Genomic DNA, 6858 nt, shown 5'->3' with positions numbered 1-6858 from the left:
GCACCGTGACTGGGTGACTCCAGTGGGGGCGCCCGTGGGGCGGATGGTCCTGGCCCTTGCACACGCCAGGCTTTTCCACTTCCCCCGGGGACGGTGCCAGCCACAGAGGCGGCGTGGGGGCCTGGCGTCCACTGTGTGGGCCTGAGCCTGTGTTCACGGCACTATCTCCAGTGGCCGCACTGCAGACTTGGGACACCCGAGCCGAGGTCCGGCAGGTACAGGTGTGGAATCCACGCAGGGGGGCGGGAAGTGGGGGCGGGGCCTGTGGTCCCTGCCCGTCTGTTCTGGGATCAGTGAGGGCCAGCGCTGAGCCCGGTAGTGAGCTCCCCATGGCTGGGGCCAGTGTGGCCCGGACAACTCCACAGGAGTCCAGCCCCAGACTCTCGGCCCCCTTCAGTCTAGGACAGAGGATGCCTGTGCAAAGGCCGGGCTGGCTGCAAGGGCTGCTGGTCACTGGGCTTCCTAAGGCAGGTGGGAAGGGGTGGGGCCGGGTGAGGCGTTGCCATGGTGATGGTTTCAGGTGCTTCCCCAACAGCTTCCAAACAAAACACCTGGTTTCATTTTCAGTCCCGGGAAGGGGCGGGCCCTGACCCACAAACACGCCCTCGTCCTGCAGGCCAGGGGCAGAAAGGCGCGGGCAGCCCAGATCTCTCCCCACGAGGCTCCCCGGGGCCCGTGCCCCTGTGTTTACCCTGGGAGGGCTGGCTTATGCCCCCGTTTCGCAGATGAGGGCCATGAGGCCCACGCAGGGCAAATCCGCTCCTGTCGAGGGTCAGAATCATCTCTCCTATTTCCTTCTTCAGGGCACCCCAGAACTGACCCGGATAGGTCCAGCCGGGCAGAGGGAGGGTTATTTCAGGTGTCGGAGGGGGGACCTGTTCCCCCGGGACCTGTTGGGAACACTCTGGGGGAGGCCTGTCCAGTTCCCTCACCAACCAGACCCCGGTCCCGTGCCCGGCCCAGACTGGGCCCCCAGAGACCAGAGGTTGGATCCCACAAGGCCTATGCCAGGGGGAGTCTGGAAGGGTTCCTCGGAGAAGGTAGAATGTCACGTGGGTCTTGAAGGATGAATAGGAGTTTTTGAGGTGAGGACTCAACTTACCATCCTGCAGTTGGGGCCACAGGGTTCTCCTCCTTTATCAAGTGTGAGTGATGAGCCCACAGCCCTGGTTTTCTGCCGGTGCCCTCCTGGCCTGGAGGGGACTGTGGGGCTTCTTGGTGTGGAACAAGGGCGGGGCCTGCACATGGTGGGGCTGGGGGGACATTTGTGCAGGAAGTGGCCTGGCCCCAACTGTTCCAGACGGAGCTCAGGCCCTAGGAGGAGCAGTCAGGGGGAGCCGCACACCCCAAGGTCACAGGGCCACACGCAGAGAGGGGACCTGGGTTGGCGCAGGACTTCCCACTGGAGGGCCCAGGGTCCCTCTGACCGTCTGATGGCCGACAGCCACCTGCTCTGCACACCTGGGCCGCTGCCACTGTCCTCAGCCTCCTGCTGGCCTCCCGAGGATTCGGAGCTGGAGCTGGGGTTCTGTGGAGGGGCCGCTGGGTCGGAGACCCTCTGCTCCCCGGGGCAGCGTTACAGTCGGATCGCAGCCCCGAGGGCCTTTGCGATGGCAAAGCGTGTGGCCGCGGGAGCCGAGGGGCTGCCAGGTCAGAGGCCAGCCCTGGAGGACCCCCGGCCCCAGGAGCTCCTCACCCTGGATCTGAGTTCCCCCGCCTGGAGCTCGCCAATCCTGCTCCCTGGAGGCCCCAGCCCGGGGATGGGCAACACCTGTGGCACAGAGCGTCCCGGGGTCTGACGCCAGCTCAGCCCTTGGGCTGTGGCCTTGGGCAAATCCCCCCACCCCCGCCCGGCTGCACATCTCTGAAATGGGCCTGCCGGTAACACCCAGGGCTCAGGGTGGCCCTCGAGCAGCGTCCTACCCGGAAAGTGCTCAATAAATGACCCGTTCCGTGAACAGAGACGTGCTGTGATCCGGCCAAGGACGCACAGCCATCAGAGGCGGGGCCGGGCTTCCGTCGGCGGCCGGGTGCTGCTGCCTGGCCGCCCCCACCAGCCCCTGCGTGTGCTCTGTTTACCAGGGGCCGGGCAGGCCGGGCCTCATTACAAGAGGCTCCTATAAATGGCGTGAGGAGGATTAATAATGTATTTATAACACATCATCGTGGTAGCCGAAAATGATCTATAAATGTGCGGTAAATGTTTTATAATGTTTTTGTAACCCGTTATAAATGATAAATGGCGGGCTATAGATGCTGGATCAAATATTTATAACGCATTGTGCGCGACGCCTGGCTGCTACAGTTCAGGAAAGCCATTAATAATAAAGTGGATGGAAATGTAAAAGTTACTGACATGCCCAGCAAAGCCATTTATAATGAAATGTAAAATTTGGCTGTTGGAAGCAACCCACGAGCCCTAGCCTCAGCACTGGCCAGGTTCTCCCGGAGCCCAGGAAAGGAGCGGGGTCATGAATTATTTGTGAAGTGTTCAGACAAGAATGTATACTATCCATAGCACGCCATATAAATATGCTATTAATATACCCAAGGCAGCATGAATTATTCATTGGGCCTAATTAATTAATGGGTGGCCCCTTAAAATGAGGTGTCACAGCTTCTAGCCCCCTCTCCCGCCTGGAGCCACGGGCATGGCGTTGGCCTCCACAGCGCCTGAGCGAGCCCCTGGCCGACCTGACCGTGGCCTTGGGAAGTGGGGGGAGGGACAAACCTTGGCTGTTCTGTGAAGCCAGTATGACCCCCCCCAGCTGTCCTCTCTGTGCAGGTCGTACGTGAGGGGGCTTCCGTCCACTCAGGCGGGGGGGGCTCTGGTCACCTCTCCCCCATGAGGGTGCGTCTCCTACTGCCATGATTGCGTGGCCCCAGGCAGGGAGCCCTATTTCCACGGGGCACCCCTGGCCCCTTCCTCCCTAAACGCCCAGGGATGAGAGGCCCTGTGTGACCCTGAACAGATTCCATAGGGTCCCAGGGCAAACCAGTGTCTGAGCGAGAACTCCAGCCCGGCCTCAGCCCACCCGTCTCACTCCGTGTTTCCTGAGGAAGTCGGGGCGCCCGCTTCTGTGAGACGTTCCTGCAGCAGGGGTTCTGTGGGCAGGTCGGCTTGGGAACCCCTGTGCAGTGTGGCTGTTCCCTTGGGAGTCCTGGGGTACTGCAGGACATAAAGGCTCTGAGAAGTCCTGCAGGGAAAGCTGCAGGGCCAGGGCCTCCCTTTGTTCTCTTGCCTCCCACCCCCATTCCCTCTTGCCCGGCTTCTCCCCGTCTGCCTCAGAGGCTCAGGCCTGCTGTGTTTGGGCGAGTGACCCCGACTCTGTTCCAGCTTGGCCCATCAGTCCTGGTCAAATCGGTTTCTTGGGGGCTGAATCCAGGTGACGGGTCTAGAGCGCCCCGCCGCTGCGACCCTCCCCAGGGCCCTGTGGCCCACACGTCCTCCAGAAGCTAAGTGGACACACAAGCTAGAGTTGGCTTCTGGATTGAGATTAGTGATGCCTCTGGCCCTGTCCCTCCTCGTCCTCCCAGGGTGGGTCCCCCACCATCACTGAGAGAAGCAGAATGTGCTGGAAGCAGGAGGTGGGGGAATCAAGACCGACTGGCCCGGAAGTCCTGCCCCCGACCAGGGCGGCCACTCGGGCGGGACGCCGGCCTGTGCTGACCCAGAGTCCTCAGGTCCTCACCCCGTGTCGGGGCCTGGTCTTCCCGGCTGAACAGGGGGTTCCTCCTTCTCTTGTGGAACCTCAGTTTCTTGGGCTGCAGGATAGGTATGCTCAGCCTTTATCTATTTTTTTTTTTTTTTTTTGAGAGAGAGAGAGAGAGAGAGAGCACACGCTGGGGAGGGGCAGAGAGAGGGGAACAGAGGATCCAAAGTGGGCTCTGTGCTGACAGCAGCCATCCCAGTGTGGGGCTGGAACTCACGAACCTCGAGATCGTGACCTGAGCCGAAGTGCGATGCTCAACCAACTGAGCCACCCAGGTGCCCCCGGACCGCTTTTAAAGGGTGCTGTAGGGACACCTGGTGGTTCAGATAAGTGTCCGACTTCAGCTCAGGTCATGATCTCACAGCTGATGAGTTCGAGCCCCGCATCCGGCTCTGTGCTGACATCGTGGAGCCTGCTTGGGATTCTCTCCCTCTCGCCCTCTGCCCCTCCCCTGCTCTCTCAAAATAAATAAACTCAAAAAAGTTCTTTTAAATAAAAAATAAAGAGTGGTTCTATTCAAAGGTAAAGTGGTTGTGAAAATTGATGGGCTGGAGGAGGGAGCCTGGCCGGCCCTGCTCCCTCCCCAGTTCCTCTGTGGGAGTTACACTCACCTTTCTGTAGTCCTTCGACCTTCATTCCCGCCTCAGGGCCTTTGCACGCACCATTCCCTGTGCCTGGGAAATTCTTTGCTGCCCTCCGACCACATCAGCTGTGCTTCTCCTTCAGGTCTCAGCTGTCACGCTCCCTCCTCAGGGACGGCCCCTCCTGCCTTCTGAACCAAGACAGGGCTCTTCTTTTACCACCGAACGAGTGACACTGCGTGTCCCCTTGGACTGCCGTCACAGGTGCAATTTTGCCTCTGCTTGCCTACATGCAACGGAAGAGGAACGCCAGCTAGCTGCTGTGACAAACATCCCCAAGTCCCAGCAACTGAGCCCAGTGCACGTTAACCTCCCCCTCGTCCAGAGACCAACACAGCCGTTCCTGGTCAGCCTAGCCCTGCAGTGTCCCGTGCGTGCGGCCAGCAGGCAGGGAAGACGGTTAGTCTGGAGGTATACCTACCACCTCCATCAGCCAGAACTCAGTCGCACGCCCCCCTCCCTCCGCACCTGCAAGGGAGGCTAGAAAATCGGCCCAGGCAGAGAAAAGAGTGAATGCAAAGGTCCTGAGGCAGGAACATGAGCCTGTCTGAGGGGTGGTTGTAGGAGGAGGACAGGCAGGAAAGACACCGACTGGAGGGAGGGGTGGATGGCCCGTCATAAGGACCGCGCTTTCCTCGTGCGTCAGGTGGGGGTGCAGAGGAGGGCTTTGGGCAGGTGTGGCACACCCTCACCCCCGCCGTTACAGATTTTGTGTTGAGAATGGATTGTAGGTGGCAAAGCGGCCGCGGAGGCGCTGTTAGAGGGTTTCTGTAGAAATCCCGGCTCATACCAGGTGGTGGCTCTGGCCGGTTTTCTGCTGGACTGCGTGTGGGCATCGAGAGGACAGGATGACAGGGGCACCCCGGGCTTGTGGCCTGAGCAACCGGCAGGAAGGAGCCATCAACGACTGCGTGGCTGGCCATGGGTGGGGCCTGTCTGGGGTCCTGGAGGAGTGGCTGAGTTCAGGGGACCAGTAGGTCAGAGGTTCTGAGGCCAGAAGGGGAAGGGGGGGTGCGTGGGGAGGGTGAGGTCAGGGAGTGGCAGGGGTGATAAGGGCCAGGAGGCGTGACAAGGGGCCTGGACTTTATTCCAAGTGCTGCACAGGTCAAGCAGGAAAGCGCCTGGCCAATTGGCTCTCTAGAAAGATCCCTCAGCTGCTGGGGAAGGGTGGACTATGGTGGCCAGAGGGGGGGCAGCAGGAAATGGGTGGGCTAGGGGTGTGCTGGTTTGGGGGTCCCGGAGGGGAGCAGGGCTAATGGAAGGACATGATGTGCTCATGGGGACACTACAAGTGCTGCTCCCCAAGTCACTGTCCCCAGAGGAGGCTGCGTGGTGACCGGCAAGGCAAGAGTGCAGCTTAAACTCCCAAAGACCAGACCTCTGCCCGCCCCCCCCCCCCCCGCCCCACTTCCTTCTGAGAGAGGTGGGCCTCAGGCCTGTCTGCCCCTCCTGTACCCGCCGGACCCCTGCCGCCCCCACCAGCCCTTCCCTTCCTCACTGGTTTTTCCAGTTCTCCCAACTGCTGCCCTCGGACTCAGGAAAACCCTGTTCGTTCTAGGTTCCAGGACCAGCCACCCGCCTGGCTGAACCAGCAGGACATCGTCCTTTGTCCTCCTGCTGGGAAAGCCCCAGCGGGGCAGGGCAGGGCAGGGTCCTGTCCGCCTTGAGTCCAGGGCCGGGAGCTCCCTGTCTAGCACCTGCTTGCACACCCCCTCCCCACAGGTTTCACTCACACTGTTAGGCACCTGGAGTGTCCATCCCTCCGGGCTGGGCCACAGGAAAGAGCTGGAACGCCACGTGCTGGCTCGGGCCCCGAAGCCGTTTCTGCTCCTTCTAGTGGGCACAGAGCGGCCTCCCTGCAGCCCTGCCAGGGGCCAATCATGAGGAAACACCTTCCTTCCCGCAGGCCTTGTCTGGACAAGCCTTGCCTGGTGGCTGGGTGGCTGAGGTCATCTCACATTTCTGCTGCCCACTGTTTCCGGCTGTCCATCTGCGTGCGAGGCCACAGCCAGGGCTCCACAGAGAATGTGCCCAGGTGACTGGGGCCCCCACGGGAGGTACCCAGTGGAAAGTCAGAAACATCAGGCCAGCATGACCCCCGAGGGGCGTGGAGCCCCGGAACAGCCCGGTGGACAGGCCCGAAGGGGCAGACTTGGGGACGGACCGACCCGCCCCGCCCCCGCCAGCTGGCCTCGCGGGCACGCGCCCCTTTCTCAGCCTCAGCTGCGCTCTGTAAACCGAGAGGCCGGGCTTCGCCTGGACCCCAGCCGGCAGGGGCACCCAGGAGGAAAAGTCCTCTGAAAGCCCAGAAACGCGAGGGGAGCTCCCGCGCTGGGGTGGGGGCGCCCTCCCGGGAGGCCGGGGGTGCCCCGGGCCGAAGACTGGCCTGACCGCCCCACCGTTTATTAGCCTCAGTTTCCCCGTCTGTAGAGGGGCTTTGTCCTGCACTTCTCCACGAGAGCGGGCGGCGGGGGTGGGGGTGTGTGGGGTTGAAAAGAAAGTCC

General features: G+C 61.6%; 1 long non-coding RNA gene across 1 annotated transcript; it reads right to left on the bottom strand.

Annotated features, from left to right (window-relative positions):
• Window positions 1–2221: 2221 nt before the first annotated feature.
• On the bottom strand, window positions 2222–6857 carry LOC125154476 (uncharacterized). Its single transcript, XR_007147805.1, has 3 exons — window positions 6088–6857; window positions 4325–4580; window positions 2222–3793 (listed from the first exon to the last, which is right to left on the bottom strand). It is a non-coding gene; the product is annotated as an uncharacterized LOC125154476 (long non-coding RNA).
• Window position 6858: the final 1 nt, after the last annotated feature.

The sequence above is a fragment of the Prionailurus viverrinus genome, chromosome E3, assembly GCF_022837055.1.
Source record: "Prionailurus viverrinus isolate Anna chromosome E3, UM_Priviv_1.0, whole genome shotgun sequence".
Lineage (NCBI taxonomy): Eukaryota > Metazoa > Chordata > Mammalia > Carnivora > Felidae > Prionailurus > Prionailurus viverrinus.
Note: the sequence above shows the minus strand (reverse complement) of the source record. Positions and strands in the feature narration are given on the sequence as shown.